This window comes from Eubalaena glacialis, chromosome 2 (genome assembly GCF_028564815.1).
Source record: "Eubalaena glacialis isolate mEubGla1 chromosome 2, mEubGla1.1.hap2.+ XY, whole genome shotgun sequence".
Lineage (NCBI taxonomy): Eukaryota > Metazoa > Chordata > Mammalia > Artiodactyla > Balaenidae > Eubalaena > Eubalaena glacialis.
The window spans coordinates 12175701-12201036 of record NC_083717.1 but is presented as its reverse complement, the minus strand read 5'-3'; the positions used below and the strand labels follow the sequence as shown (position 1 = coordinate 12201036).

The following is a 25336-nucleotide window of genomic DNA, read 5'->3' as shown; positions in this document are numbered from 1 at the left end:
AGTGATCCTGGAATCTTCCTCTGCAGGCGAGGTGCCTCTTGATCTCATCCGTAATTTCAGTATCTTTATGTTGGGCAACTCATGTTCTTCGGTGGCCCAGCCTCCTGCTACGGGTCCTGAATCCCGTGGTTATTTCCCATTTGGTACGGCTGATGGAATCCAGGCATCTCTGTGCAGCAGGCTCTTGAAATAATCCAGCAATCAGAGCTGCCCATCACTCCCAACAAAGGGAGCAGAGAGGCCCATCAGAGGCGGCCCAGCCGTTCATTCAGTCTCTCTGATTCTCAATTGGCCTTCCTGATTTCCTTCCGCCCCCAACTACACAAGCCTGCCCTTATTTTCATGGTTGATCTAGTTTAATATGTTTCCATTCTTTGGTAGTGTCTAACTTAGGTTTTGTGAAAAACTGAAAGTTAAAACCTCTGACTTTGGGTAACTTGTACAAAGGCGTATGTGGGATTACGAGGCATTCTGTGCTACACGTCATACATGTATACATTGTACTCTGTTCTTCCTGTGTTTTTTTAATCAGCATGAATCTCTAATTACTCAGCAGTTGCTGGGTGGAACCATAACATTATTATTTGTATTTTTCAGATGGAAAGACTGAGGTCCTGAATTTGTACTGGTTGTCCTGTGCACTGTGTGTCCAGAAGACGGAGTTGGAGTCCCAATCCAGAGCCCCTGTGTGTCGCCCCAAAAGACTGTGCTATTTATCGGTGGAGGACGCCTCCTCCTCATTTTCTTTCTAGGTAGGTCTATCTTTTTATTAAATCGTAAAGCGAGCATTCATCATCTTGACAGTGAACGAATTATGAGCTAAAGGCCTGTCTCTAAAACTTGGCTTCTGTTAATTCCTCCCTAAGCCCCGAGGAACAAAATGTCTGAGTTCAACCATTCACTCTTCCTCCAATGTGTATTTATTCTGATATGCAGCTGTTTTATTTTTTTTATCCATTCTTTCTTTGAGCTTGCAGGCAGTGCCGTCGATATAGGTATTGCTTTTCAGGCTATGTTTTATGTTAGCCTGTCTTTGTGTTCAGACTCTGGCTTGAAGCCATCATGATGACTAAAGAATAAGAGAATGTTCAAACATCATGAACTTTTCGCAAACAATTTGTGAACCTCTGTAGGTATCTGATGACTTCGTGTCTACGGAGTGAATAGAATGAATCAAAAATAAGAACCCTTTTAGTCCTACCCCATGATATGATTTTGATCAAATCCAGGGTCCCACAAAAGTAGCAAAATTAATTTGCCAGTTTCATTGAGGTTCTTTTACTTTGCCCAGATCAGCCTATGGAGGTGGACTTGGGTGTCTGGAATGGTGGGATGACCAAATTGACCTCCAGCTTTAGCTGTACTCATTTGGCCCAAATTCTGATCATAAATCCACCAGTTCAATACTTTATACTAATAAAAACAATTTCCATTTTGAGTTTTCTCCCATTGCAGAGGTCCTCATAGAGCCCTTACCATTCCAACACCACATTGTAAAATGTTGATATTCGATCCAGAAGAAGCTAGGAAAGAGAATAGATACATACTGTCCCAGTACAGTCCTTATCAACTTGGATTTGCTTTAGTGAGCAGTGTGAATCAACACTCAGCCACACTGCTTGTTACCCAAGAACATCATGACTTGAGAGTCACTGGCAAGAAGTCATTGAACTGAGTTTCAGCAACCTCAGAATCGGTAATTCATGGCTTCCATGTTTGTACCGGCTCTGATGCAGGAAATGCACGGAGTAATACAAGAGTCAGACTTACAGAACAGCTCCTGAATTCAGGGAACCAAAGAGGGCGTTTCCTCCCCTTCTGTAAAGTGACAGTGTTGGTGGAACACCATCAAATAAGAGAGAACCTGTGGATGCTGGACTTTGTACAGCTAGAGAGCTGGTTAGTAGGTCCTAGTTACTGTCAGCCAGAAGCTAAAGCTCAGAAAGGGAGTTCAGGAGTCCTCTTAGCTCCCGGTGATTTACTCTGATTTCCCTTCGTAGGCATATGGAGTCAATTTTCTACTGTCTCTATAAATACTGTTGTGTCTGTCTCTCTGCCAAACCAGCTACCTTTCTCACCCCAGGGAGAAGCCAGAAATCAGACATTCCTACACTACAGCCCCATTAGACATCATAAGGGGAGGGAGCAGATTTGGCAGTCAAAATGATGTGTGTATTTGAATCTTGAAAGAGCCAGGCTAAACTTAGAGTCAGCGGGCTCCCATAAATAACCTGTGTTCCTCTCTCTTTGTGTGGTTTGGACTAGAATGCCTTTCTCTTTAGAGTTGTACAAGCAGCCAGAGATCAAAGAGTCACCCGTTTATGGATGCGTAGTTCATCACAAAGTCATCATGCTCAGCGGGGGGACTCGGGCCCCAGCACTCATAATTTTCTCCTGTTACTATTTTGTTGCATAGGTTGGGTCTGGAGGGCACTCAAAGAACTTGCAACTACTTTAAATAACTTTTTTTAAAAAGAGTAGAGATGCAAATTCACTTTCAAAGGAGGGTTAAAACTTAACTGGCAACTTTCTGGGCTATGGAATGTGGTAAGAGGGAAGAGGAAGTAAAGAAATTGACCCATTACCACATGGAATGTGGTTTAAAAAGAATAATAGAAGGCAGAACAGTATCCTGTGTAATTGACTTACCCTTGAGTCAACATTACCGGGAGCCTTTGATAAGCAGAGCAGAACATATACAGGGATTTTTTTTTTTTTTTAAAGACCAAACTAGATAATGTATTTGAAAAACAGACTTTGAACTAGTTTGCTAGAATGTGGAGAATAAACGTGTTTCAAAGTATAGCATTGGTGATGTTAACAGTCCCCGGATTGTGGTTAATCACAGTGATTCAAACTAGTAACTACTATTTGTTCAACGTCTACTGTGTGCGTGTGCTGTGCGGTATACGTGGTATCTTTTAATCCTCCCAGCCACACACAGGGAGGTGTCTTCTCCCCACTTATACACAGGGAAACGGAACTGCACAAAGTTTAAGTGCGTTGCACAAGGTCACTCAGTCGTTAAGTGGTGAGCCCAGAATCTCTGGAATGAATCAGAAGTGGCGGCCAGTTAGCCTGTAGTTAGTGTTTCTGAATCCCCACGCCTCCTCTGGCCTCTGTTGCAGGAGTTATCGGAGCTCCTTTGCTTTCTGAGTTGGGGGGCTTTGCAGTCTTGTGCTTGCAGCCGTTCAAGCCGGGGTCCATCATCTCCAAGTCCTGCTTCCCTGCCTTCCCCATTACCTCACCCACAAGTCCCGCTCTGGCTTCTAGAACTGCCACCAACCACACGCAGGCCTTCTGCAGGGAGCAATCCCTTGAAGGCACGATGAAGAAAGTGCTTAAAGAAAATACTTTGTCAGGTCTATTGCCCTTCTCAAGGGCAATAAGGGATCCTTATTGGACTTCTTGTTTAATTTGTATACAGTATGTCAAATACTTTCTTTGAAAGACAACTCAAGATACTGAATGAGTCTGTGTGTTTGTCCACAGGCGGTCAGACTTGATCCCTGCCCCTCGTACAGCATATTGCATAGCTAAGGTCGTTGATCTGGTGTTTTTGCATGAATAATCAGGGACTACGTATCTAGTAAAATAACTCCTATCACATGCTTGATCAGTTACAGTGATTGCCCGAAGAACATTTCTTCAAATGTATTCTTTTAACAGGAATCACGTTCTAGTTCCTTATACTTTGTTACTTAAATCTTAATCAAAGCTGAACTGTGTGAATCTAAAAAAAAAGTATGTGGTGTAGTGCAAAGAACTCAATGAATAGAGTCAATACAAAGTCTCAGTGGCTATGGAATCTCTGCGAGCCTTTGTCCTTGTCACAGGTACAACCTGCATCACAGAGATGCCACAAGATCAAATAATTCAGATGATGGGAAAACTACAACCCTCTACAAATGTTACCTTCTTTCTGTTCCTTTCCGTGTTATTACCTTTCGTCCATCCCATCTCTTTATACTGCTTCAAGAAATAGTTTAAAAGGGTCAGAAACAGAAGCAAATAACCAATCGATTCTTTTTTTACCAATTTAATTGAAAAGCAATTGAGAGCATCATCCAAAATCCTGTGGCTCTTCCCCCCTCCAAGTTTTCTTGAAAGATTTCACACGTGCAGCGTAAGAAATGGTGAGTCAGCCTTCTCCGATCCTGACTTTAAGAGTTGCAGAAATCATCTGCCAGGCAGCACATATGTTCTTAGTTCCATGAGAGGAAGAAAACACATTTGCTGAAAAGAAATGGAAATTTTAAAACCAGTTGAGTTGTAATAAAGACACTTCGAATTTTGCTAGCTTCTTTCCCCTCTGGCGCCTGACTGCTTCCCCGGCCCTGACAGCTTCTCCTGCTCATGAGGCATCTGTCACCCCAGACTCTCTCTCCCGGGGGCGTGGGCTCCAGTTGGCCGTGGAGGGAAGGCACAGGAAGTGCAGAATGACAGAAAGGTGGAATTATGATGCAGAAATAATAAGTCGACAGTGACACCTTCTTGAATGCAAGGCACTCAAAGGCTGTAAATCCATTTTCTGATTGAGATCTTGTAACAATTCAATGTGATAATAACCTTTGGTAATAAACTGCAGTCTGCAGTTGAGGGAACATGGCCTTAGCAGATGAAGTCACTTGGCCAAGGTCACACAGCTAGCGAGCCAGGCAGAGGTGAATCATAACGCCCCTCAGTATAACATTACATACGGGACCTCCAGACGTGGGGGAGGTATTTTCTTATTTTCTCCTGAGCAGTTGACTTCAAGGAAGCATACTCATGACCCCGTAACATCCTAAAGAACCGACTGCTGGCCGGTACTATTGCCTCTATGTTAACATTGCAGAAACCAGATGCCAACAAGTTGTGGGTTTCTTTTGAAGCAAAAGAAATCAATTATAGGGGAAAGGAAACTCTCAACTCAGTGCTCTACTTAAGAAATTTTAAATTCATTTGGTGATGCTTTTTGCCCTTCTTCACCTCTCACTGAGGCTGTTCTGTTCCTCGGTAATTGGTACTTGGTGGTTCTCGTGCATTGTCGGTCAGCATGTTTTTATTCATTAAAATGTGTGAGTAAAAATCGATGCGATGGGAGAACCATGGCAGCCTCGGCCACAGAACAAAGGCTTTTCTAAACCAGCATTTCTCCCATCACATCTGGGTAGATGTTTCATGTGGGTTTTCTTTCCCCAAGTATCCAATGGCATGATTGCATGTTTAGACAGAATCGACAGTGACATTTTCTTCGACCAAAAAAAAAAAAAAAAAAGAAAGTAAAGAAAAAAAAGGAAGAAATTTCTACGTTTAACTAGAAAACCTAAAGGCAAGTTGAATAACGCTTTGAAAATTTATTTCCATTTTGTGATCTAAAGCAGACCTAAGGTGTTTCTGCAGACAGGTGGTACAGTTGCAGGTCTGCTGTGAGTCCTTGGGTAAAGGATTGTGTTGACTTTCTGAGAATATTTCAGGATTCACCATCACAAAGGACTTTGAAACATGGTGTTAAACTCCATTGAAATGGGTCACAGTGTAAATGTTAAAGAAAAAACCAACCCAGGTAAACCCAGGATCTTGGCTCCTTGTCAAACCTCACCATTTAAAACCCCAGCTCAGGGACTTCCCCGGCGGTCCAGTGGTTAAGACTCTGCGCTTCAAATGCAGGGGGCTCAGGTTCCATCCCTGATCCCACATGCCATGTGGTGTGGCCAAAAATAGTAGAAACCCCAGCTCAGCCTTCCAGAAGTCCTCCAAGGGAGCCTTCTCTAAGCCCATCCTTGTCACAGACACCAGCCCTGTGGCTTCCTTGATCCCGCTGAAACTTAGCCAAGAAGCAAAAGCTCAGAGAGTGCCATTTTGCATAAAACTATCAGGCAGGAACGAGCACAGCAAGGGAGAAATTCCTTAGTCACAGAAATCCGAGGGGTTCGATGGTAAGACAGTAGTCTCTGTCTTTCAGATGAGTGGGGAAAATTCTCCCTTGTGCCTTTGAATGAGGGATTTCCCTAAAGACAAGACTGAACTCTGTGTTTAGTTGCTGAAATTCTGCAGCCCTGGGATTTTTTTTAAAAAAGTCAGAGCTTTCGGAGGAATGTAATGCCCATTATAATGAACTGTAACTTAGGAGCACCCAGTAGATACAAGAGAATTGAAGGCTTTTTAAATACAGTCTTAACCAAAATATTTAAACTTTGGCTAGATCAAGCCGACACTGATTTCCACATGCCTCAGTCAGTAGAAAAATGTACCTTTCAAAACTAGAACTATTTTTGGTCACTGATAGCATCTTAGCCCATAACATTTTTTATGATTGAAATGCAGTTAATCTTCGTTATTCACAGAGTCTGTATATGCAAATTCGCCTGCTCACTAAAATACATTAAATCAATACTTAGGTGCTTTCACAGTCATTCAGGGACAAGTTGCCGAAAACGCACACACGTTCCGAGCTGAGGTGCACCCTCTGCCTCCCTGTTTGGCTCATACTGTAAGAAAGTGTCCTTTTCATGGCCTTAGTGTCACATTTTTCACATTTTTGTGCTGTGCGTTGATGACATCACCATTTAAAATGGCCCCCAAGCGAAGTGCGGTCGTTCTCCCTAGCGATCCCGAGTACAGGAAGGCTGTGACGTGCCTTACAGAGATCGTATGTGTTCGATATGCTTCGATCAGGCGTGAGTTACAGCGCTGTTGGCGGTGAGTCCATGTTCATGAGTCAACCAGATATGTTAAATAAGATGTCCTTTGACCGAAACACATAAAACAAGGTTATGTATTCATTGTTTGATGAAAAAATTGTGACCAGAGGCTCTCATGAACCGTACCCTGTATTCTCCCCTAGGAGCAGTGGTTTAGTACCTGCTAACTCAGTATTCCATGGATACTATAGAACATGAGTACTGCAAATAATGAGAATTGGCCGTATGTGACTGAAAGCTCTGTACCGTCTGCTCACTTGAGTGGCTCTGTGGTGTGTAGATAGTCTTCACTTACCATCTCAGGTGGGACTCAGAAATGTCCTGCTGTGTTTGGGACGGGGGTTATGGAGACTGGATGAGAATCCAGTGAATTTTATACATGAGGCAAAGAAAGGGAAGCTGGTACTGGAATGTGGAGAGAGAAGAGAAACGTGGCCATAGGTCATGGCCAGGATTGCCATAAAGGAAGGGAGGTGGAGGTGGAGGAAGAAACTGAAGAGAGAAATCTGAAAGTAGAGGAAAAAATGCATGTGTTCATAGTGAAACTCAGAATCGGTACCCAAGATAATGCCATTAACCATGGGATGTGTCATTGAAAGTGTTCAACATCCTCCTCCCACTGGATTATAGAGCAGGAACATTAATGTGCATAAGATGTCATCTGTTGTATTTTCTTGAGAAGCAGTAGGTGAGATATCGAGACATTCAGCAGAGCTTAATGACATCATTTTTACATAAACTGAGCTTTGTTTATTTGTTTTTTGTTTCATTTTGTTTTGGTTTTGCCTCGTGTAAGGTCATGACTCTTTGTTTCACAGCTATCCAGAAGAGACAATTTTGATTTTGAATAGATAGCATCTGTAGAAATGTTTCTCTTAAGCCAGGGGCACTTGGATGCACTTAAGGTAATGGAATTTTATAACCTATTTAATTCACGATGGCAAGAGAGAGATTTTTACTAGCTAACTTAGAGAAATGACGTGTTCTCGTATTCATGCAAAAGGTAATTTGTGTTATAGGCAGAAAATAGAGTTTACAGTTTGAAATAAACAAATCATTGCTTTAAACAGTGTAGGAGAAAGCATACTACTTCAGAAATTATTGCTTGTTTACGGGCATTTGCTTGTTGGAAACAAAAGACTGAAATGAGAGCCCCTGTATCATTAGTCTGCTATGTGAGAAATGAGAAAGTATATACAGGAACCCAGAGCAGGAGAGAGAATTTCCCATAATCCCATGTGGACATGATAAATTGTACCATTTGGCCACTTACTGGTATATTAGATCAATACAGCATCTAACTCATGAGCTTCAGTTAGAAATCTCAAGTCTGATGGAAAAGTATTTTTTTGTATTTCAGAAAAGATTCTCAAAACTTTAGGAAAAATCAGTGCTGACGAAATATGGCCAAATTATATCTTCACATATGAAAAAGGTACTATTTTTTTCTAGGAGTTTGAAAGTCATTTTGAGCACTAAGATTTTTTTTAAGCAGTGTTAAAATCACATTGAACTGCTGCTAATGAGTTATATCATACTCATATTTTTTGAAAATTAAACAAAGTAAGGCACAAAATATACAAGACAAAAATTAATACAAATTTTTCAGTAAGTATTAGCTATTATAATAATATTGTTGTTATAGTGAAGGTTGACCCTACAATAGTATATAATTATCTAAGTGTCCTAAACCAAGTATCATTTTCTTTTGATTATCATGCAAATGACCTTGTCATTCTTGAAAACCCCTAGAACCAACAAAGTAAAAGATAGGAAATAATGAAGCAAAAGGAAATTTTGAGGGCTACTAAGATACTTTCCTGAATCCTCCAAGACATTTCCTATAAAAGACTATTCATTGATTTTGCTGGTCTGCATTCATATCTGCTTTGTTAGTCAGGGTAATTAAAACTCACTGCTATAACAAGCAACTTCAAAATCTCAGTAGCTTAAAACACTAAAGATTTATTTATTGCTAACGTGACAGTTACGTAGAGTCTGGTGACTCCTCTGGGGGTTCTCCTTTAAATGGTTTCTTCCACCTTATAGCTTCCCCAGTCTCAGAGGAAGGCAAAGAGTTTGTACTGTCGTTAGGGAAGTTTAGGGCCAGGCCTAGACATAACAACATACTTTCCACTCACATTCTTTAGACCAGAATCTCATCCTAAGGCCACAACATAACTTCAGATTATTCTGGGAAGTGCTGTCTTCCTGTTTGCATGGAGAAAAGAAACAGGATATGCTTTACTGATTCTTCAGAGATACTGAAGGTTTAAACTTTCCAGTGTGCTCTGTTTATTTCTTAGCATGTCATTAAATAAGGTTAACAATTTATTATAAGGGCACCATCTGACACCATAATTTTTGTATCTCAGCATGCACAGTTGATGTTGGTCCCAGTCTTCCCTGAAGCTTCCCTGATCATCTCACCATGCCCTATAGTGATCCTCTGATCTATGCTGTTATAGTGACGTTTAGCAAATCATCTTTGTAGTCTTTATTCTTTCTACTTATTATACGTATTATCTTCCTATTAGACTCTAAGCTTCTTACATAGTCTAGTCTAGTCTAGTCTAGTATGATATAGTACCATATCATATAGTATTGTATGGTAGTTAATGACATGGTCTCTGCAGTCAGACTGCAAAGGTTTGAATCCTGGTTTCATTACTTACTAGCTATTTACCTTACCTAATTATCTAACCTCTTTGTACCCTAGTTTCCTCATTTAAAAATAAGCATAGTCACTAAAGTGCATACCTCATATATTTGTTATGAAATTGCACATGATAAAGTATGTAAAGCACTGAGAATAGTAAGCATTTAAAAACTGCTAGTGAGTCCTTGAGAAATGTCAAATGTAATTACTTATACAACAGAACTATCACTTTTTATTCTTGAATCCTCTACTGCAGCTAGCATATAGGCCTGCCCACAGGAGGTCACAAGAAGTGTTTACTAAGAGAAACAATGAAGATTTTTGATTGATGAAGTAGAGAGTCTTCTACTTCCACATAAGAATCCTTCCTCAATATATTGCCTCCAGTTCCACACAGATACCAACATTAAGGTATAATGTTTTTTCTTTATAATTAGGAATTAACCTTAAAATGGCTTTTTTTTCATGTAAACAATGCAACGCACTAAACTTTAAGTGAAACACTTCCTGATATAGCATGTCTAAAATTCGGGATCAAATAAAACATCTAATTAATTTTCATGTATACCTGAGCTGTTATGAACATAAAGGAATACCTGGAGAGGCCACACAGATTATACAAAAGTGCAATTCCACAGAAGTACAGAAATTTATTCTGAGGTGTTTGCCTATTCCTTGTGACCTGGAACCTGGGTTCCAATGGTTACACACAGCAGATCAGAAACAAAGCCTAGGACGAGAGCAGAGTAAGAAGATAGATCGGAGACATAGATAAAAAACAGGAAGGGGGATTAGTATAAAAAAATCCCACATCTCATAGAGAATTAATAGAGATAATTGCTTGCCTCAGCCTTCATTCACTCTGAGAGGAGCAGGAGAAAGAAAATAGCCATCTTCAAAATGCCTAATCTCAATCCTACCAGGTAACCATTGTAGCCACCAAAAAAGGGCAGAATTTGAGTTCAAAGTGGCATCAAGTTGATAGTCTCCCAGGTACTTGACAGGAGAAATGCAAATCTTCTCTGAAAGAATGCATCTTAAACCTAAGCCTCACATTTAGGAAAAAAGTTTCCAGGGAACATGAACTCACACACAAAAAAATTACCAAACAAAAGGGAATAGAACACTATTAGCAAAAGCCAAGAGAAACAGCAAAGTGAAGAATTTCAAAATTGGAGTTTTTATACCAGGAATATGTAAGTTTTATATCTTTAATACTCTCAAGAAACTAAAAGCATATAGCAAGTGTCAAAGTTACATGGCATTAAACTGTGGAATTTGGAAAAAATTAACTTTCTGGAAATGAGAGATATAATAATTGAAATCAGAAACTGCTTTAAACATCAGGTTAGACTAATTGAAGAAAGAATGTGTAAACTAGAAGATAGATTAACAGTAATAATTAAGAATGCCATGTAGACAAAGAGGAGGTAAGCATGAAAGAGGAGTTTAAAGGTGAAGAAAATATAGAAGGGAAGGTGGAACACATGTCAAATTGGAGGTACAGGACAGGAGTGGGCAAATTGTTCCTGTAAAAGATCAGAGAGTAAATAATTTAGGGTCAGTGGGCCACAAGGGCTCTATCAACCCTGCCATTGTAGTGCAAAATGACACTCTGAGAAATACTCGACTCTGTCATTGTAGTGCAAAGCACCCATAGATAATAACATAAACAAATGGGCCTGGTTGTTTACTTACAAGAAGACAGCATACTTGATTTGGTGCATGGATCATAGTTTGTCAACTCCTAGCCTAAGAAATAATAGAAAATCAGGGCAGAACAAAATTTGAGAAGATAGTGGATTACATCTCAATCAAGATGCCCTCCCCCCAAAAGTAAAACAATTAAATCTCGAAAGAAAAAGAAAAGGTACAATAATGGCTGGGAATTTTCCGTAAATAATAGAACACAACAATTCTCAGATTCATAAGACCAAAAAATCCAAAGCAGGGTAAAGTAAAAATAAATTCACAACTAGATAAGTTATTTTGAAACTGCAGGACAAGAATGACAAAGAAAGATTTTAAAAGTCGCCATTAAAAATTATTAAATTCATTCCCCTAAAAAGATGTAGAAACTGGACAAAATTTTCAAAAATATATCAGGGCCCTGGAAATTGACCTAAGACAAACAATAATTGTGAAGCATTTATTCATGAAAAACTGCTAGAACTTTGAGCGAGAATGGTAGAAATCTGTGATCTTCATACCTGGAGTTAGTCCAGACACCCCACTACCAGCAGCAGCTTGGCTGATGCTATCTATAGTTTTACATGAGTGGGGTTGGATGTGAAAACCAGAAGTTTAACTGTCAGAGAGGAATGACTTGGAATGAAAGGTGAAAACCCACACTCAAGAGTTTTGTCAGTAAAAGTAGCAAAGTTGATAGGAAATGAATTGGAAAAATCTGGTGCTCTTCACCTTAAACTTGAGGTCCCATTTGAGTGAGCAATGGACAAGCAAGAAATTTAATAATGAGATCTTGGAAGTGAGAAAATCCCAAAGAAATGACAAAAAAATTTTTGGAATTAATAAGCAATTATAGCAAGGTAGGAGGATGCAATATATAAATATTAAATCATATTAATATTAATATAATTATATATAAACTAATATCAATAATATATATTAACATATTGTATAATAATTATATGATATACAATTATTAATTGATGTGTTATTAATAATTAATATTAAATTAAGTTGATGTTAATCTTGATAATTAGTTATGTGTTATGCATTAATTACATAAATTAGTATTATTATAAATTAATTAATATTAAAAAGTCAATTGCTTTCCTATATACCATCAATGAACAATTGGAACTTGTAATTAAGAACACAGTACCAGTTACATTAGCACCAAAAAAGTGAAATACTTTAGGTATAAATCTAACAAACTATGTACAGGATCTATATGAGGAAAAAACTGTAAACTATGATGGAAGAAGTCAAATATCTAAATAAATGAAGAGAGATTTCATATTCATGGGTAGGAAGATTCAACTTCCTAACTTGATCTATAGATCTGAAGATTTGCATCCAAAATATACAAAGAACTCCTGAAACTCAACAGTGAGAAAATGAACAACCTGATTTTAAAATGCATGAAGTCTCTGAACAGACACCTCACCAAACATGATACACAGATGACAGACAAGCATATGAAATGATTCTCAACATTATTTGTCACTAGAGAATTGCAAATTAGAGCAATAATAAGATACTATTAAACACCTATTAGAATAGCTAAAATACAAAACACTGACAACAGCAAATGCTGACAAGGATGTGGACCAATAGGAACTCTCATTCATTGCCAGAAGAAATACAAAATGGTACACTCACTTTTCAAGATAATTGGCAATTCCTTACAAAGCTATACGTGGGCTTACTATAAGGTCAGCAAATGCATGCCTAGGTATTTGCCTAATGAGTAGAAAAAATTATGTTTACACAAAAACCTTCACATGAATGTTTATAGCAGCTTTTTTCATAATTGTCAAAAACTGGAAGGAACCAAGTTGTCCTTCAGTAAGTGAATGGAGCAACAAATTGTGGTACATCCATACAACAGAATATTACTTAGCAATAAAAAGAAATCAGCTATCAAGCCATGGAAAGACATGGAGGACACAAATGCATATTACTAAATGAATTAAGAGTTTGTAAAGGCTACATACTGTATGATTCCAGCTGTACAATATTCTGTAAAATGCAAAACTATAGACACTAAAAAAATCAGTAGTTGCCAGATAGGAGAAGGAAAAGGGAGGAGAATAGGGATGAATAGGTGGAACATTAGGAAATTTTTAAGGCTGGGAAATTATTCTGTATGATACTCTAAAAATGGACACATGACATTATGCTTTTGGCAAAATCCATAGCATTGCATAACACAAATCGTGAACCATGATCTAAACCATGGACTTTAGTTAATCATTATATACCAGAATTGGTTTATCAATTTTAAATGTACCACATTAATGCAAGATGTTAATAATAGAGAAAATTTTGTGCAGGGGGATAGAGGGTATATGAGAAGTGTCTATACTTTCTGTGTACTTTCTCTATAGACCTAAAATTGATTTTTAAAAAGAAAGTCTCTTAGAATGTTTTTAAAGGAATCAAATGCAAATTCTAGATTTGAAAAGTAAAATAATCAAAATGTAAAATATTTTGGATGGTCTCAACAGCAGTTTGAGATGCTAGAAAAAATAATCAGTGAACTTGAAAATAGATCAATAGAAATTATCCAGTCTGAATATTATAGAGAAGAAATATTTTAGAAAAATGAACAAAAGCTCAGAGACCTGTTGGACAACATCAAATATACCAATATGCATATAGTAGAAGTCGCAGGAAGAGAGGAGAGAGTCAAACAGGCAGAAAATTAATGGCCCAATACTTTCCAAATTTGATGAAAGTTATTAATATACAGACCCAAGAAGTTCAGTGAACCCCAAGTAGGATAAAGAGAGAATCTCTACAACTAGACACATCACAGTTATTACTCTGCTGAAAAAGCCAAAGATCAAGAGAAAACCTTGAAAGCAACAAGAGAAAATTAACTTATTATGCACAGAGAATGACAAAATAATTAAAATATGACATCTCATGAGAAACAATTGAGACCAGAAGGTAGTGGAATGACATTCATTCAATGTACTGGAATAAAAAATTCTCAACCAGGAATTCTCTATCCAACAACACTGTCCTTCAAAACTTTGGGGAAATAAAGACATTCCCAGATGATCAAAGACAGAAAAGTCATTACTCACAAATCTGCCTTACAAGAAACATTAAAAACAAACAAAAAAGAGTTAGTATGAAAGAAATGACACCAGACAGTAATTTAAATTCAAAGGAAGAAATGAAGAGATCAAACACAGTAAACATGTAGGTAAATATAAAGACGACTAAATTTTTTTCTGTTAATTTTTGTAAAAATCATAAAATTATATGAAGCCATAAATTAACACTGTATTATTGGGCTTATAACAGTTAAACGTGCAATATATATATGACAATATTAGCGCAAGAGTGGGGGATAAAGCTATATTGGAGAAAAATTGCTGTATTTTACTAGAATTTAGTCCATATTAACTTAAAGTAGATCATGATAAATTGGTATGAATCCCTAGAGCAGCCCCTAAGAAAAAAAACTAAAAAATAAAGCTTAAAAATAATAAAGGGGGGGGCTTCCCTGGTGGCGCAGTGGTTGAGAATCTGCCTGCCAATGCAGGGGACACGGGTTCGAGCCCTGGTCTGGGAATATCCCACATGCCGTGGAGCAACTAGGCCCGTGAGCCACAACTACTGAGCCTGCGCGTCTGGAGCTTGTGCTCCGCAACAAGAGAGGCCGCGATAGTGAGAGGCCCCCACACCGCGATGAAGAGTGGCCCCCACTTGCCGCAACTGGAGAAGGCACTCGCACAGAAACGAAGACCCAACAAGCCATAAATAAATAAATAAAATTTAAAAAATAATAATAATAAAGGGGGTTTCTCTGGTGGTCCAGCAGTTAAGACTCCATGCTTCCAGTGCTGCGGACGTGGGTTCTATCCCTGGTTGGGGAATTAAGATCCCACATGCTGCATGGCGAGGCCAAAAAAATAAAAAATAAAAAATAAAATTTTAAATAATTTAAAAAAAATAAATTAATAGTAGTACACTGATGTTTCTTAAACACAAAAGGCAGTAAAGGAGGAAAATAGGAAGAAAAAAAGACATGAAACATTTAGAAAACAAATGACAAATAATGTATAGGCATCTAACACCAAAACCCCAAAATATATGAAGCAAAAATTGGAAGAGTAATAGGAAAAATAGATAATTCAACAATTCTAATGACAAATTTCAGAAAGAAATATAGTGGCAGATTTCACAGAGAAAAGATAAATCATCCAAAGGAACAACAATTTGACTATATCTGATATCTCAATAACAATGGGGGGCATACACAGTAGAAGTATCTATAAGGATATGAGGAAAAATAACTGTCATGCTAGAATTTTATACCTAGCAAATTATCTTTCAAGGATGAGAGTGAAAGGAAGACATTTTTTTCAAAGTAATAAAAAGAACCTGGAACATATTTTACCAATAGGACCTCACTAAAGAGATGTACTGTACACATCAGAATGATAATTTGAGATACGAGTATTAAGATTTGCCTCTTTTAGTATGTGTGGCATACTTCAGTAATTTTTAAAGTCACTTATGTTTCCATATAACAGGAACAAATAAAAAATAAAACTTGAAAATGATATCATTTTCAATAGTGCAATCAATATAGGCTATCTAGGAATACATCTAACAAAAGGTGCATAATTCATAGGCTATTATAAAACATGATTAAAAGACTTTGACTCTTAAATAAACATGGGAATCAATCTAAACAAGCAACTATAAAACTGTTAACAAACTGACAATTAGACTGATGATGATGTTTAATTTATACTTTAAAAAAATCAAGGGACAATTAATCTTAGACCCCACTAGCATATAAATAAGGAGGGGATGATTGAAATAATATTTTCTGGGGCATTGCGATTGTTCTGAAGAATGGGGAAGGGAAAATATTCATTATTTTTAGAGTTATTAAAGATAAATATTTAAACACATAAGGTAAACATTAAAAATAACATGTATCTTTCCAAACTTATAGAAGAAAAGGTTACAAGAAAGGAGAAGAAAAAGTCTAAACAAAGAAAAAGGATAAAAAAAATCAAACTAAATAAAAAGGGCAAAGTATGAGAATACAAATAAATCTAGATGTATCAGAAATCACAACCAATATAAATGAACTATTAATGTAAATCATTACATTAACAGTTTAAAGGAGCAAAACTATGATTATTCCAAAAGATTCAAAAAGAAAAACGAAAGTGCATGATAAAATTCAGCAATCATTCATGGTCAAAATTTATAGCAACTAAAAACTAAAGGAAATATATTTAAACTGAAAAAAGAGTCTACAAAATTCCTACAGCAAATCCGACCATATTGAAGTATTAAAATAATTATCTTTATATTCAACAATAAGACCCAAATGCTCACTGTGACCATTTCATTTCAAAATTGTACTAGTGAGCTTAGCCATCACAATAAGAATAGAAAAAAGAATAAAAGGTGTAAGGATTAGAGATGAAGAAACAAAAATGTCATTTTTTGCTGATTACCTACCTAGGAAATCCAAATGAATTCATATATTATTAGAGTTAATAAAGCAGTTGGTAAAATTGCTATATGTAAGATCAAGCTAGGTTAACTTTGTAGTTGAGCATATAAAGAAACTGGAATTCTCCTTCTTTGCTGAGTAAAGAGTAAAATTTTACAACCATTCTGACAAACTATTTGTCTTCATCTATCAAGCTAAATACATATAAACTCTGTAACCCAGAAGTTTCCCTTCAACACATACAGGTATAATTAAGCGAAATAAGTGCTTATGTTCCTCAAAAGATGTACAAGAATGTTTTTAGCTGCTTTATTCATAATATAAAAAAATGAAGGAGAGGAACCAAGATGGCGGAGTAGAAGGACGTGCTCTCACTCCCTCTTGTGAGAACACCAGAATCAAAACTAGCTGCTCTACAGTCATTGACAGGAAGACCCTGGAACTCACCAAAAAAGATACCCCACATCCAAAGACAAAGGAGAAGCCACAATGAGACGGTAGGAGGGGCGCAATCACAGTAAAATCAAATCCCATAACTGCTGGGTGGGTGACTCATAGACTGGAGAACACTTATACCACAGAAGTCCACCCACTGGAGTGAAGGTTCTGAGCCCCACGTCAGGCTTCCCAACCTGGGGGTCCGGAAACGGGTGGAGGAATTCCTAGAGAATCAGACTTTGAAGCCTAGTGGGATTTGATTGCAAGACTTCGACAGGACTGGGGGAAACAGAGACTCCACTCTTGGAGGGCACACACAAAGTAGTGTGCGCATTGGGACCCAGGAGAAGGAGCAATGACCCCAGGGGAGACTGAACCAGACCTACCTGCTAGTGTTGGAGGGTCGCCTGCAGAGATGGGGGGTGGCTGTGGCTCACCGTGGGGACAAGGACACTGGCAGCAGAAGTTCTAGGAAGTACTCCTTGGCGTGAGCCCTCCCAGAGTCTGTCATTAGCCCCACCAAAGAGCCCAGGTAGGCTCCAGTGTCGGGTTGCCTCAGGCCAAACAACCAACAGGGAGGGAACCCAGCCCCACCCATCAACAGTCAAGCGGATTAAAGTTTTACTGAGCTCTGCCCACCAGAGCAACAGCCAGCTCGACCCACCACCAGTCCCTCCCATCAGGAAACTTACACAAGCCTCTTAGATAGCCTCATCCACCAGAGGGCAGACAGCAGAAGCAAGAAGAACTACAGTCCTGCAGCCTGTGGAACAAAAACCACATTCACAGAAAGATAGACAAGATGAAAAGGCAGAGGGCTATATACCAGATGAAGGAACAAGATAAAACCCCAGAAAAACAACTAAATGAAGTGGAGATAGGCAACCTTCCAGAAAAAGAATTCAGAATAATGATAGTGAAGATGATCCAGGACCTCGGAAAAAGAATGGAGGCACAGATCGAGAAGATGCAAGAAATGTTTAACAAAGACCTAGAAGAATTAAAGAACAAACAAACAGAGATGAACAATACAATAACTGAAATGAAAGACACACTAGAAGGAATCAATGGCAGATTGACTGAGGCAGAAGAACGAATAAGTGACCTGGAAGACAGAATGGTGGAATTCACTGCTGCGGAACAGAACAAAGAAAAAGAACGAAAAGAAATGAAGACAGCCTAAGAGACCTCTGGGACAACATTAAATGCAACAACATTCACATTATAGGGGTCCCAGAAGGAGAAGAGAGAGAGAAAGGACCTGAGAAAATATTTGAAGAGATTATAGTCGAAAACTTCCCTAACATGGGAAAGGAAATAGCCACCCAAGTCCAGGAAGCGCAATGAGTCCCATACAGGATAAACCCAAGGAGAAACACGCTGAGACACATAGTAATCAAATTGGCAAAAATTAAAGACAAAGGAAAATTATTGAAAGCAGCAAGGGAAAAATGAAAAATAACATACAAGGGAACTCCCGTAAGGTTAACAACTGATTTCTCAGCAGAAACTCTACAAGCTAGAAGGGAGTGGCATGATATACTTAAAGTGATGAAAAGGAAGAACCTACAACCAAGATTACTCTACCCGGCAAGGATCTCATTCAGATTCGATGGAGAAATCAAAAGCTTTACAGACAAGCAAAAGCTAAGAGAATTCAGCACCACCAAACCAGCTCTACAATAAATGCTAAAGGAACTTCTCTAAGTGGGAAACACAAGAGAAGAAAAGAACCTACAAAAACAAACCCCAAACAATTAAGAAAATGGTAATAGGAACATACATATCAATAATTAACTTAAACGTGAATGGATTAAATGCTCCAATCAAAAGACACAGGCTTGCTGAATGGATACAAAAACAAGACCCATATATATGCTGTCTACAAGAGACCCACTTCAGACCTAGGGACACATACAGACTGAAAGTGAGGGGATGGAAAAAGATATTCCATGCAAATGGAAATCAAAAGAAAGCTGGAGTAGCAATACTCATATCAGATAAAATAGACTTTAAAATAAAGAATGTTACAAGAGACAAGGAAGGACACTACATAATGATCAAGCGATCAATCCAAGAAGAAGACATAACAATTATAAATATATATGCACCCAACATAGGAGCACCTCAATACATAAGGCAACTGCTAACAGCTATAAAAGAGGAAATCGACAGTAACACAACAATAGTGGGGGACTTAAACACCTCACTTACACCAATGGACAGATCATCCAAAATGAAAATAAATAAGGAAACAGAAGCTTTAAATGACACAATAGACCAGATAGATTTAATTGATATTTATAGGACATTCCATCCAAACACAGCAGATTACACGTTCTTCTCAAGTGCGCACGGAACATTCTCCAGGATAGATGACATCTTGGGTCACAAATCAAGCCTCAGTAAATTTAAGAAAATTGAAATCATATCAAGCATCTTTTCTGACCACAATGCTATGAGATTAGAAATGAATTACAGGGAAAAAACGTAAAAAAACACAAACACATGGAGGCTAAACAATACGTTACTAAATAAGCAAGAGATCACTGAAGAAATCAAAGAGGAAATCAAAAAATACCTAAAGGCAAATGGCAATGAAAACACGACGATCCAAAACCTATGGGATGCAGCAAAAGCAGTTCTAAGAGGGAAGTTTATAGCTATACAAGCCTACCTCAAGAAACAAGAAAAATCTCAAATAAACAATCTAAACTTACACCTAAAGGAACTAGAGAAAGAAGAACAAACAAAACCCAAAGTTAGCAGAAGGAAGGAAATCATAAAGATCAGAGCAAAAATAAATGAAATAGAAACAAGGAAAACAATAGCAAAGATCAATAAAACTAAAAGCTGGTTCTTTGGGAAGATAAACAAAATTGATAAACCATTAGCCAGAATGATCAAGAAAAAGAGGGAGAGGACTCAAATCAATAAAATTAGAAGTGAAAAAGGAGAAGTTACAACAGACATCGCAGAAATACAAAGAATCCTAAGAGACTACTACAAGCAACTCTATGCCAATAAAATGGACAACCTGGAAGTAATGGACAAATTCTTAGAACGGTATAACCTTCCAAGACTGAATCGGGAAAAAACAGAAAATATGAACAGACCAATCACAAGTAATGAAATTGAAACTGTGATTAAAAATCTTCCAACAAACAAAAGTCCAGGACCACATGGCTTCACAGGTGAATTCTATCAAACATTTAGAGAAGAGCTAACACCCATCCTTCTCAAACTCTTCCAAAAAATTGCAGAGGTATGAACACTCCCAAACTCATTCTATGAGACCACCATCACGCTGATACCAAAACCAGGCAAAGATACTACAAAAAAAGAAAATTACAGGCCAATATCACTGATGAATATAGATGCAAAAATCCTCAACAGAATACTAGGTAACAGAATCCAACAACATATTAAAAGGATCATACACCATGATCAAGTGGGATTTATCCCAGGGATGCAAGGATTCTTCATTATACACAAATCAATCAATGTGATACACCATATTAACAACTTGAAGAATAAAAACCATATGATCATCTCAATAGATGCAGAAAAAGCTTTTGACAAAATTCAACACCCATTTATGATAAAAACTCTCCAGAAAGTGGGCATACAGGGAACCTACCTCAACATAATAAAGGCCATATACGACAAACCCACAGCAAACATCATTCTCAATGGTGAAAAACTGAAAGCATTTCCTCTAAGATCAGGAACAAGACAAGGATGTCCACTCTCACCACTGTTATTCAACATAGTTTTGGAAGTCCTAGCCATGGCAATCAGAGAAGAAAAAGAAATAAAAGGAATACAAATTGGAAAAGAAGAAGTAAAACTGTCACTGTTTGCAGATGCCATGATACTATACATAGAGAATCCTAAAAATGCCACCAGAAAACTACTAGAGCTAATCAATGAATTTGGTAAAGTTGAAGGATACAAAATTAATGCACAGAACTCTTTTGCATTCCTATACACTAATGATGAAAAATCTGAAAGAGAAATTAAGGAAACACTCCCATTTACCATTGCAACAAAAAGAATAAAATACCTAGGAATAAACCTACCTAGGGAGACAAAAGACTTGTATGCAGAAAACTATAAGACACTGATGAAAGAAATTAAAGGTGATACCAACAGAGGGAGAGATATACCATGTTCTTGGATTGGAAGAATCAATATTGTGAAAATGACTATCCTACCCAAAGCAATCTACAGATTCAATGCAATCCCTATCAAATTACCAATTGCATTTTTTACAGAACTAGAACAAAAAATCTTAAAATTTGTATGGAGACACAAAAGACCCCGAATAGCCAAAGCAGCCTTGAGGGAAAAAAACGGAGCTAGAGGAATCAGACTCCCTGACTTCAGACTATACTACAAAGCTACAGTAATCAAGACAATATGGTACTGGCACAAAAACAGAAACATAGATCAATGGAACAAGATAGAAAGCCCAGAGATAAACCCACGCACCTATGGTCAACTAATCTATGGCAAAGGAGGCAAGGATATACAATGGAGAAAAGACAGTCTCTTCAATAAGTGGTGCTGGGAAAACTGGACAGCTACATGTAAAAGAATGAAATTAGAATACTCCCTAACACCATACACAAAAATAAACTCAAAATGGATTTGAGACCTAAATGTAAGACCAGGCACTATAAAACTCTTAGAGGAAAACATAGGAAGAACACTCTTTGACATAAATCACAGCAAGATCTTTTTTGATCCACCTCCTAGAGTAATGGAAATAAAAACAAAAATAAACAAATGGGACCTAATGAAACTTCAAAGCTTTTGCACAGCAAAGGAAACCATAAACAAGACGAAAAGACAACCCTCAGAATGGGAGAAAATATTTGCAAATGAATTAATGGACAAAGGATTAATCTCCAAAATATATAAACAGCTTATGCAGCTCAATATTAAAGAAGCAAACAACCCAATTCAAAAATGGGCATAAGGGCTTCCCTGGTGGCGCAGCGGTTGAGAGTCTGCCTGCCAATGCAGGGGACACGGGTTCGAGCCCTGGTCCGGGAAGATCCCACATGCCGTGGAGCAACTGGGCCTGTGAGCCACAATTACTGAGCCTGCGCGTCTGGAGCCTGTGCTCCGCAACAAGAGAGGCCGCGATAGTGAGAGGCCCGTGCACCGCAATGAAGAATGGCCCCCGCTTGCCGCAACTGGAGAAAGCCCTCGCACAGAAACGAAGACCCAACACAGCCATAAGTAAATAAATAAATAAATAAAATTTAAAAAAAAAAAAAAAAAAAATGGGCATAAGACCTAAATAGACATTTCTCTGAAGAAGACATACAGATGGCCAAGAGGCACATGAAAAGCTGCTCAACATCACTAATTATTAGAGAAATGCAAATCAAAACTACAGTGAGGTATCACCTCACACCAGTTAGAATGGGCATCATCAGAAAATCTGCAAACAACAAATGCTGGAGAGGGTGTGGAGAAAAGGGAACCCTCTTGCACTGTTGGTGGGAATGTAAATTGATACAGCCACTATGGAGAACAGTATGGAGTTTCCTTAAAAAACTAAAAATAGAACTACCATATGACCCAGCAATCCCACTACTGGGCATATACCCAGAGAAAACCATAATTCAAAAAGACACATGCACCCCAATGTTCATTTCAGCACTGTTTACAATAGCCAGGTCATGGAAGCAACCTAAATGCCCATCGACAGACGAATGGATAAAGAAGTTGTGGTACCTATATACAATGGAATATTACTCAGCCATAAAAAGGAACGAAATTGAGTCATTTGTTGAGACGTGGATGGATCTAGAGACTGTCATACAGAGTGAAGTAAGTCAGAAAGAGAAAAACAAATATCGTATGTTAACGCATGTATATGGAACCTAGAAAAATGGTACAGATGAACCAGTTTGCAGGGCAGAAGTTGAGGCACAGATGTAGAGAACAAATGTATGGACACCAAGGAGGGAAAGCCTCGGGGGGGTGGGGATGGTGGTGTGCTGAATTGGGTGATTGGGATTGACATGTATACACTGATGTGTATAAAATTGATGACTAATAAGAACCTGCTGTATAAAAAAACAAATAAATTTCAAAAATTAAACAAAAAAAACCCTGAAAACAATAAATAAATAGTAACGTCATATAATTAAATACTACATAACAATGAAAAAGCAACAAACACATAAAACAACGTGGATGAATCTCACGGACTTTATAGTGAACAAAGAATATAGGAATGAAAGCATTCATACTGTGTTATTCCATTTATGTGAAGCACCATAAAAAGGCAAAAAATAAATCTCTGTTGATAGAGATCAGAATAGAGAGTCCTTGGTGGGGGCGTCTGTATTGGCTCAAAAAGTGCATGATAGACCCTTTTCAGAAGCTGGACACAATCTACATCTTGAACCAAGTGATGGATGGTTATGTAGGTGCATACATGTATAAAAATCAATCACTCATAATATTTTTATTTTTAAAAAGGTAGATAGTCAAAATCTCCCGACCTTTATCTATTTTAATTTATTTTAATTAGCTTTATTGAAGTATAATGTACAAATAATAAATTCACAATGTTAAGTATACAATTCACAAGTTTTGTTAAATATATGCAGTCTTGTAATCATTACCATAGCCATGATATAGAACGTTTCTACCATCCACAACATTTCCATCCTGCCCTTTTCCAGTCAATCTCCTTCATCTACCTTGGCCATAAAATAAATGGAATCATACAGTACGTAGGTCTTTGTTCCTGATTTCTTTCACTTATATCGGTGCTTTTGACATTCATGGTATTTTGCTTATCAGTAGTTTATACCTTCTATTTTTGCATAGTATTCCATGGACATTATTTTTACCTACTCAGTAGTTGATGGATATTTGGGTTGCTTCCAGTTTGGGACTTTTATGAATATAGCTATTATGAGCATTTGAGTACACGTCTTCATGTGGACGTGTTTTAACTTCTCTTGCATAAAAACCTAGGAGTGGAATGGCTTAGTCATAAGGTAAGTGTCTATCAAATTTTACCAAAAACTACTAAACTGTTTTCCAAAGAGGTTGTATCATTTCACATTTCCACCAGCAATGTATGAGAATTCCATTTGCTCTACATTCTCACCGTTTGGTATTGTCAGTATTTTTAATTTCAACCATTCTAATAGGGTTTTAATTTACATTTCCTAAATGAGCAATGATGTTGAACATCTTTTCATGTGCTTATTTACAATTTATAAATCTTGTCTGGTAAATTAAGTGTTCAAATATTTTACTCATTTCTAATGAATTTGTCTTTTTATTATTGATTTGTAAGAGGTCTTTATATATTGTGGATGCAAGTTCCATTATCAGATATATGTTTTGAAAATATTTCTCAATCTTTGGCTTACCTATGTCAGTGTTACTTTTAAGGAGGAATTTTTTTAAATTTCGATAAAGTGCAGTTTAACAGTTTCTTCTTTTGTGGTTCATAGTTTTTTCATCTTACCTAAGAAATCTTAGTCTAACATAAAGTCAGGTTTTCTCCTAGAAGTTTTAAGCTTTTCCATTAACATCTGTGATGCATTTTGAGTGGATATTTGTGTTTGGTGTGAGATTTGAGTCTTGTGTTTTGCCTGTGATACCCAGCTACTCTAGTGTGACTTATTGAAAAGACTATCCTTTTCCCCATTAATTTGCCTCAATGCCTTTTCCAAAAATCAATTAGCCTGACATTTATGGGTCAATATCTGGAATTTCTATTGTGTTCCATCGATGTGTATGTCTATTCTTATTCTAAACACATTCTTGACAAATGTAGCTGTGTAATAAAATCTGACACTATGGAGAATAGGTCCTCCACTTTTGCTCTTCCTCTTTGAAATTGTGTTGGCTATCCTAGTTTTTTTTTTTTTTTTTTTTTTTTTACATTTCTATATATTTTAGAATCATTCTCCAATTTCTACAAAAAAGCTGGCTAGGATTTTGATTGGGGTTGCAATGAATCTACAGATAACTCAAAGCAGAGCAATAGCTAGCCTTTAATCCATGAATATGGTATGTCTCTCTATTGATTTATGTCTTCCTTAATCTTTCTGAGCAAAATTTTGTAGTTTCTGGCATACAAGTCTTGCACATATCTTGTTAAATTTATCTTAAAGTACTTCACATTTTTGATGCTATTATAAATGGTATTTAAATTTTTTAATTTCCAATAACTCTTTTGCTAAAATATAGACATTCAGTTAATTTTATTTTTTTAATTTTTTTAAGTTTTTATTTACCTTCCCTTATTCCTTCTTTGATATTCTTCCTTTCCTTATGAAGATTTGAGTTTCTGACCTGTATTATTTTCCTTATCTCTAAAGA

At 37.3% G+C, this 25336-nt stretch overlaps 1 protein-coding gene across 1 annotated transcript in view; it reads left to right on the top strand.

Annotated features, from left to right (window-relative positions):
• Positions 1 to 631: 631 nt before the first annotated feature.
• The window catches only part of KIAA1217 (KIAA1217 ortholog), a 516301-nt gene continuing 491596 nt past the window's right edge, over positions 632 to 25336 (top strand). Inside the window, exon 1 of the mRNA XM_061178687.1 lies at positions 632 to 752. The gene's annotated coding sequence lies outside the window, so the exon portion shown is untranslated. The remainder of the gene's footprint in view (positions 753 to 25336) is intronic.